General features: G+C 39.5%; 2 protein-coding genes across 2 annotated transcripts in view; one reads left to right on the forward strand and one right to left on the reverse strand.

The window, feature by feature from the left end:
* Nucleotides 1-9794, forward strand: part of LOC123751561 (tripartite motif-containing protein 59-like) — a 290403-nt gene that overhangs the window by 186953 nt on the left and 93656 nt on the right. The window lies entirely within an intron of this gene.
* LOC138364924 (uncharacterized) overlaps nucleotides 1-9794 on the reverse strand; it is a 115385-nt gene that overhangs the window by 62466 nt on the left and 43125 nt on the right. The window lies entirely within an intron of this gene.

Here is a 9794-nt window from a genome sequence, read left to right on the forward strand (position 1 = left end):
ATGCATCAAATAAGGATAAAGGTACTTAGCTAATATGGGCACTGTGTAAGTTAAGGCTTGCCGAAGTTCGCGTCCTAGGTGCAGGCTTCGTAATAACGAACACGTGGTGTCTAGCCTATCCTAGATCTTGACGCGCTTCACTGGCCGGTCACGTTGAACTACACAAAACCAAATTTAACAGGTTCTGGCCGAATGTCAAATTAAATCTCTTGACAATTCAATTCGTTGTGTAAAGTGACACTGACACCAGCAAAGTTATTGTCTGCAAAGGTTCTTCACGCCTCACAGTGGCGACTTTCTTCTGGAGCTCTTGATGGCGTCTACCCTGATGGCTGGGGTAATGGCGTCTCTCTCTGAGCGCGTCGCCTCGTGTACTGGCGTCTCCTCTGCCCCGCTCCGCGTCCCGCGTTTGCTACACAAATTATTTATTATGGACATTATCATTTCTCGCAGTTGTGATTGAAATGCTCGGATAAGGACGGGTTTATTATTCAGAGGAGTTAAATATTATTATTTGCCCGTTTTACGATGGTAAACGAGCAATGGAGATGAATTAAAGTCTCTCCAGGGCATTCACGCGTGACGTTAAATTTATTACTAGATAACAGTTATAACTATAAACGCTCTATTTGGTATTAGTTTGGGATCAGTTTATCTGTAATTATCACACAGAATACCGTTGTTTTATAGAGAATCAAATTCAATTCTCGGACACACTGGATATAAATGTGTTTATTACAATGGAATCTGATGCAATACTGGCGTCTGGTGACGTAAGAATTCTAGCCTTATTGTACAGATGTAATTATTAGTACATGTGAACTCTACGCTTGGTTAATTTTAATCACTACAATGATTAGTAGAATTAAATAATAATTAATGAGAATACAACAGTGTTGTATTTAGTGTTGGAAATTTCCAACAATAATTGAATCCATAATATGGACACCATAATTTTGAGTACAGCGGTGATTCACACATTTTATTATATAAATATATCACACTACACATTACTGAATAATATTTCTGCCAAAAAACTAAGAAAAAATCAGATACATTGAAATAATTAGGTAATTATATCTATGTGGAAACTCCCGCCTAACAGCTGGGGCGAAGCAGACCTTGTCTGGCGCCTGTTCTGTCAACGCCTCTTTTTTGCCAGACTTCCCCGCCCTATTGCAGCCAAAATATGCCACTTACGATTTTTTAATATTTTTACTGAGATCAGGGAACACAAATTAACAGGTTTACAAGAATTAAGTTTAAATAATTTATTATGCACCCCATACCCATCTTGTGCATGGTAGTGGAAAGGGTTACAGAGGTACATAATGGGCTCAGAGATTGAATCCCACATTTAATTTAGCTAAGCAAGTTAAAAAAATCAGTATAAGTCGTCACATTATCAATGGATTCGAGATCAACCACAAGTACAGTTTGTAAATTAAGCAACTGGCACATGTGGAGAGCTAGTGTTACAATTGATATGTTTGTCCTGCACACCGCCCCCATCCAGTGGGCAGCGGTGGATAGGTTACAATCACTTAGTTACTACCTACATTTAGCAAACTGGGGATATTTAGCTAAAATTTCTGGTAGCAGATAATTTTGAATTAAATATTTACACATCGTTGGAACATTTGTTATTGAATTATCTCTGAATCCACGTATCTTTTCACACTCTATTGCATAGTGACAGGGTGTGTGCAAATAATTTTGTTGACACTGTTTACATTTGGTCAGGTCTACATCAGCAGATAATGAGAATTCCGAGAGATACTTGTAATCGAGTCTAAGCCGAGCAGTACAGTAGTAACATCTAGAAGTCTACTGATTTTATTGGATAAACCGTAGATGTGTGGCTCCTCTTGCATGATAGTATGATGATAGATGGAATTACTGGTGTCGATTTCACTTTGCCTCAAATCTACAAGATATTGTTGAAGTTCTTGGTGTACTGCTGCTCTCAGATTGCTCATTGACAATCCAAGGTTACACTCAACGTCTCCTTTAAAGGCAGATTCTTTGAGTAACTCATCAGCTCTATCATGCATTCGGAGGCCAACATGAGATGAAGACCACATGAAACAGACTGTTACCATCATTAATAATTTTCTTGTATTTGTCTCTAGCTTCAGACACGAGCATGTTACAGTTACGTCTTAAAGAATTGAGAGCAATTAAGGATAAGGAGTCACTTACAATTAATATATCAAGTTTGGAAACTTGTACACATTTCAGTGCAAGGAGCAAGGCAAATAGTTCGGTCTGCAGGGTAGAGGCCTAGTTGTTTATACAGACTCCCCACACAAAATATAAGCCATCGCCCATTGTCTGGACAACTGCACTTCCAGCTGTACCCGTGGTGCGGTGTAGGAAACCATCAGTGTATATGATTTGAGAGAGAGAATGCTCTGTGGACAGAGCATCAATATGGCTTAAGGCGTTGAGCTTTGCCTCAAGACGAAGATTGGGCTGATCTCAAATTTGCTTCTGGAGTGGAAAGGGTCTAATCTCCCACGGTGCTGGAAAGTGCTGTTGTTGTCTCTATTGGTACAAATGATAAATCTGATACATTCTGAGTTCAGTTCCAGTTTTAGTTATCCATTTGGAACAATGCTGACCTTCAATAAAGAAATTCTGGAGGGCTTCTGTGCAAGGGTTAGGATGAGTTAGCCTAAGCATTTTTATACAAATTTGACAGTTAATTCCAATAACACGATCAACAACGCTCGGAATATTAAGTTTCTTTCTCATGTTAAGCATCTTTGTGGTACGAGGGCACCCAAGGATTATCCTCAAGGCTTCGTTCTGCAATTTTTCAAGCCCTCCAAGCTTACTTTCAGGCATCAAAGCAAGCAGAGGTGCAGCATAATCCACTAAAGATCTGACGTATTCAAGGTACATCATTTTGACAATTCTGACATCACCATAGCCTGAGTGATAACCTGCAACAGCCTTGAGAGCTTGGAGCCTTTCTTTATACTGACGACAGAGTCTGAATACAAGAGAACCATACAGTGGCACCTCAATGCCAAGGTATTTGAATCTGTTTACATAGTCAAGCTGGGAGCTATCAGACAGTTGCATCTTGTGAACAGCTCCTCCCTGCCTGGGTGGGCGATACTAAATTGGTTTATAAGAACAAAAAAATTTTTTTTTATTTTTTTTACGCACCTGTGGGTTTCAAAGGCCAAATAGTTCTTAGCAGCTTGGAGAATAACCCTTAAACCGCTAACTGTTATACATAAAATATATGTATAAATATATTTTAAGACTAAATCTTAAAATTGCATATAGCACACATTTTGCCTCAAATATATACATGGTAATCACTCATTTGCTGTTGCTAAAAGTTTAGTGCCTCCTCTATGGCTGCCCTAAACATTCAGATACTGGATGGTGATGTTGCCAAGCAATGGTCATCATTTTCTTACAAAGGCCCTAGAAGGAAAGTGAAGGACTCTGGATTCTCTTTTCAAGATGGGGGATGATTACTGGAGGTCTGAAGAAGCAGATGTGAACTCTCTGTGTGTGTAGGACTATTTTAACTATTTTAAATATGCAAATCATATATATATATGATTTGCGCCGTTTTGTGACTGTTACTCAAATCATATATGTATGATTTGTGCTGTTTAAGGGTTAAAGGACGTCTTGCCTTCAAGCAGTATATTCCCTCCAAATGCCACAGATTTGGATTGAAATTCTTTGTACTCTGTGACTGTGAAACAGGAATTGTGTTACACATGATAATGTATTCACCTAGTTGTGCTTGTGGGGGCTGAGCTTTGCTCTTTTGGCCCACCTCTCAACTGTCAATCAACTGTTACTAACTACTAATTTTTTTTCCTCACACACACCCCACAGGGGCATTCAGGGTGAAAGAAACTTTGCCCATTTGTTTCTGCCTGGACTGGGAATCGAATCCAGGCCACAGAATTATGAGTCCTGCACGCAGTCTGCTCAGCTACCAGACCCCCAGTGTATATGGATATATGTACAGTATATGTATATGGTTACAAATGTAGACATTCCTGCTAATGACCAACATGGCTTCTCGGGTAGTGTTGTGAAGGTACTGCTTGCACCATAACTGAACAAGGGGCCACATATTATACACAGATAACTATTATACCTGTTCCTTGCTAACTAGGTTCTTGCTTGATAATAGAACTGTTGTGTGTGGCACAGTGAAGACAAAACGAAGGGAAATGCCAGTGTTTGACACTGCTATGCAGGTTGGTGATTGCCAGCTAAGAAAAACTGGTTCAATGCTTTCTGTGTGGTGGGAGGACGGGCGTGAAGTGAACATGTTGACCACCGTTCACGATGGTACAATGGTGAACAGTGGCAAGGTGAACAAAACCACAAAACAACCATTATACAAACCAGACTGTGTTTTGGATTATAACATCAACATGCGTTTGGTGGATAAATGTGATATGATGGTGGGGGCAGTGGAATGTGTACGTTAAACAGGGAAGTGGACCAAGATGATGTTTTTCCACCTTGTTGACGTAACAATGTTGAACAGTTACAATATGTACCTTGTCAAAACAGGTGGTAAACGAAATTTCCGTGCATTCAGTTTTACTGTAGTGACATAATTCTAGAAAAGTTTGCCAAACCAATTCCTGGCATACAAAGGGCCATTGTGAACCCAGTATTGCACCATGCTCCTACACCCAGGCTTGCTCTCAAGGATGCCTTTCTGACACACAATATAAGGTATTTACCACCAACTGGAAAGTGTGCAGTTGGCCAGTGTGAGTTCATTGTATGTAAGACCACAGAAAAGAGGGAACAGAAACGTAAATTGGTCTTGGTGCACAGCGTGTAAGGTCCCTTTGTGCTATGTCAAATATTTTGACGAGTATCAGTCTCAAGGACTTCTAAGTGTCCAATACTGGTGCAAAAACGTGTAAATATTGAGTGAGTGTATATAGTGAAAACAATTCATATTTTTTTTTATATTACCTGAAAAATAAAACATTTTTGTGCACATACATGTGACTCTAATTTGTGACAATAATAAATTTATAACAGTTGTATTATAATAAAACATCAAGTGACCACATATTGTACCACATCAGTGAAAAAAAATGGTTGTAAAATACGCCATAGATACTGTAAACAATGCCGCGAAAATAAATTTGCAGTAACTCGGTCTCCTTCAACACCATGCCTGACTATCCCGGGACGCACCACCCTCCGGTGATGACGATCTGTGACATCGTCGGCCAAATTCCTGGCTCATTTACGCCATTGGTAAGTACAATTAATTTTATTTTATATTTTTCTCATGCTCAGGGAACACAAATAAACACATTTATAAGAAAACAAAAATTTTGTAATTATTTTTTTGTTGCGCCTGGCGGTGTTGCAGGCCAAAAAGCCCTTAGCGGTTTGAGGGTTAAGTAGCGAATACATACAAGCGATTAACGATCAGCATCTATATAACAAACCATTGTCCTATGGAGTTGATTTCACTTCCCGACACATTTTTTAAAAAATATGAAAGTTTTATAGTAAAAAGAAAGTTTTATAATAAATAGCCACAAAAACAGTTTTGTGGCTATTTATGATATTATTGTAAATATGCATTCTACTAGTTAATATCATTAATTCAATTTGTGACAATTTGAACAAAGAAGTGCGAGTGTGTACAGGAGGCTGATATGCCAGCAAACTCTCCAGGCAACAATATATCCTGGATAAGTTTCTCCCAAACATTGTCACTTGGACCACCGACTTCCTATGATATCACCTGCCACATATTTGCAGTGGACCCTTGGTTTACGAATTTAAGTCATTCCAAGAGATGGTTTGTACACCAAAAATTTATAAACTGAAATGAATTTTCCCATAAGAAAACAATAGCTACAGCTTTATCTGGATGAATTTTTCAGCAAAACTTTGCATATTGCACACATTTTTTTAATGATGAAGGGACATCCTCTACTGCCTCTATTTAACTATTTTTTTAGGTTGAACTTTACCACTGATTTTACCCATTGCATGATATATAATAACAACATTTATGTTCAGAAACCAAAAAAGCAGACAATGAAATTTTTCACAAAGAATTAAATTGCAGTCATCACTAGACGGGATACACTGGTCACATGGATGGGATACGGGCCACAGAGATATTACAGGAAAGAGATGGCTGGGTTGACTGCATCTATCTGGACCTAAAAAAGGCTTTCGACAGAGTTCCACATAAGAGGTTGTTCTGGAAACTGGAAAATATTGGAGGGGTGACAGGTAAGCTTCTATCATGGATGAAAAATTTTCTGACTGATAGAAAAATGAGGGCAGTAATCAGAGGCAATGTATCGGAATGGAGAAATGTCACAAGTGGAGTACCACAGGGTTCAGTTCTTGCACCAGTGATGTTTATTGGGTACATAAATGATCTACCAGTTGGTATACAGAATTATATGAACATGTTTGCTGATGATGCTAAGATAATAGGAAGGATAAGAAATTTAGATGATTGTCATGCCCTTCAAGAAGACCTGGACAAAATAAGTATATGGAGCACCACTTGGCAAATGGAATTTAATGTTAATAAATGTCATGTTATGGAATGTGGAATAGGAGAACATAGACCCCACACAACCTATATATTATGTGAGAAATCTTTAAAGAATTCTGATAAAGAAAGAGATCTAGGAGTGGTTCTAGATAGAAAACTATCACCTGAGGACCACATTAAGAATATTGTGCAAGGAGCCTATGCAATGCTTTCTAACTTCAGAATTGCATTTAATTACATGGATGGCGATATACTAAAGAAATTGTTCATGACTTTTGTTAGGCCAAAGCTAGAATATGCAGCTGTTGTGTGGTGCCCATATCTTAAGAAGCACATCAACAAACTGGAAAAGGTGCAAAGACATGCTACTAAGTGGCTCCCAGAACTGAAGGGCAAGAGCTACGAGGAGAGGTTAGAAGCATTAAATATGCCAAAACTAGAAGACAGAAGAAAAAGAGGTGATATGATCACTACGTACAAAATAGTAACAGGAATTGATAAAATCGACAGGGAAGGCTTCCTGAGACCTGGAACTTCAAGAACAAGAGGCCATAGATTTAAACTAGCTAAACACAGATGCCGAAGAAATATAAGAAAATTCACCTTCGCAAATAGAGTGGTAGACGGTTGGAACAAGTTAAGTGAGAAGGTGGTGGAGGCCAAGACCGTCAGTAGTTTCAAAGCGTTATATGACAAAGAGTGCTGGGAAGACGGGACACCACGAGCGTAGCTCTCATCCTGTAACTACACTTAGGTAATTACTTAGGTAATTACTGGTAAACTGAGGGTGCCTTGCCCTGCGCCCAACAGAACCCACGTGCTCGTCGACACATACATGCATCAACAAACTCAAAATCCGAGGCAAACCTTGTATACCAAGTCAAATTTTACAGAAAAATTGACCTAATTTACCAAAAAATTCGTAAAGAGGGGCATTCGTAAACCGAAGTTCCACTATATTTCTTATTTAATTATGAAATTATATTATTTCAGAGTAAAAATAAGTTTTTCATGTTCTGCATTCAGCACTAACTTAAGTTGTAAATACTAGTACAATAGTACCTCAGTTTAAGAGTTTAATCCGTTCCTGGAGACAGCTCGTATTCCGAAGCTAATTTCCCCATAAGAAATAATGGGAAATGAATTAATCCGTTCCTGACTACCACAAAAAACCCACTTCAAACTAAATTTTATACCTAATTCATCTAAATAAACCTACAAAACTATGTTCAAGTTATTACTTACCCTTGTTGATGAATGCTGTAGGCGTATGGAAGATGGTGAGGAAGGGGGGAGGAAGAGAGGTGTTACTGCTTGGAAGGGGAGTCCCCTTCCATTATAACATCATGCAGGCAGCACACCTTTCTGGTGTGCACTCCCTTGCACATTTTGCCTGCATACCACTAGGTCCTGGTTGTGGCTCACTGCTCAATTTTCTCACAATAAATCTGTCCGTGGAAGCTTGTTTTCCCCTTCTTCGCAAGCTGTCTCTGTAGTAAGGCATCACATTGTCATTGAAAAGATTAAAACAATGGCCTACTACAGCTTTCTCTGGGTGAGTCTTTTCAATAAAAGTTTGCATCTCTTCCCGCATCTGACACACCTTCTTAATTTCTGCAGAAGGGACATTCGCTACTGCCTCATCCTCCTCCACTGGTGAAACATCCTCAGCTGGGTCTTCTTGCAGTTCCCTTTGAAGGGCTTGGAGTTCTTCGGTGGTCAATTCTTCGTTGTGTTCTTCCACCAACTCCTCCACATCATCACCATCCAATTCCAAGCCCATTTGCCGGCCCAGAGTAACAATTTCCTCAACAATAAGTGCATCATTTACAGGCTCAAATCCCTCAAAGTCTAGTTCTATCACACATTCAGGCCACAATTTTCTCCAGCCAGAGATCAGGGTTCTTTGAGTCACTTCTTGCCAGGCTTTGTCAATAAGTTTTAAAGAACTACAAATGTTAAAATGGTCTTTCCAGAACTCTTTGAGAGTGAGGTTTGTGGCTTCAGTCACTTCAAAACATTTCCGGAAAAGTGCCCTTTCATACAGTTTCTTAAAATTTGCTATGATTTTCTGGTCCATATGGTGAATTAGAGGAGTGGTGTTAGGAGGAAGGGACTTTATTGTGAGAAATTTACTGTATCTGTGCATCAATTCATCTTCAAATCCTGGAGGATGAGCAGGAGCATTATCGAGAAGCAGGGCCTTGAGTGGCAAATGTTTCTCATGCAGATATTTTTCTATGGCAGGGCACAGCACTTCCTTCACCCACTCCGAAAAAAAATCCTTGTCACCCATGCCTTTTTATTAGTCTTCCACATCACACACATTTGGGTGTTCTGCACTTTATACTGTTTGAAAACCCTTGGATTTTCAGAATGATACACCAGCAAGGGTTTAATTTTCAAATCCCCACTCGCATTTGAACACAGCACAAGCGTAAACCTATCTTTCATAGGCTTGTGTCCGGGCAAGGATTTTTCCTCCTTGGTAAGGTATGTCCTCTTGGGCAATCTTTTCCAGAACAGTCCTGTTTTGTTACAATTAAACACTTGTTGCGGTAGGTATCCCTCAGCCTCTGCAAATTCTTTAAATTCTTCAATAAATCGTTCAGCGGCTGGTTTGTCTGAGCTGGCTGCCTCTCCATGCCTCGCAATACCACTTCTTTTCCTAAATTTTTCAAACCATCCTCTGCTTGCCTTAAACTCTTTCTTATCTGCATCACTCGTTCCAGGGGTTTTCTTTACAAGGTCTTCGTGCAATACCCTGGCTTTCTCACAAATGACGGCCTCCGAAACACTATCACCCTTTAACTCCTTGTCGTGTATCCAAATTAATAACAACTTTTCCACTTCAAGTATTTGTGGTCTTTGTTTTGTGATTGTTCTTACGCCTTTTGCCACTTTAGCACTCATAATGTCCTTTTCCTTGCTAAGTATAGTGCATATTGTTGATGTGGCTTTGTTGTACTGCCTACAAAGTTCAATAACATGTGTACCAATTTTCATGCTTCCGAATGATCTCTTATTTTTCCAATACTGTCATCCTCACATGGGCTTTCTTGCCTTGATCCTTACCACTGGCTTTCTTGGGACCCATGGTGAGATATATAACAACAACTTGAATGGCCAAATGACCCAAAATTAAACAAAACACTGAAAATCCGGGTGAAGAATTGACGTGGGATAGTCACTGGGTGCGAGGCACTGGTAAACTGAGGGGTGGAGGGGCGACGATCGCCGTACCACCACG

This window comes from Procambarus clarkii, chromosome 15 (assembly GCF_040958095.1).
Source record: "Procambarus clarkii isolate CNS0578487 chromosome 15, FALCON_Pclarkii_2.0, whole genome shotgun sequence".
NCBI lineage: Eukaryota > Metazoa > Arthropoda > Malacostraca > Decapoda > Cambaridae > Procambarus > Procambarus clarkii.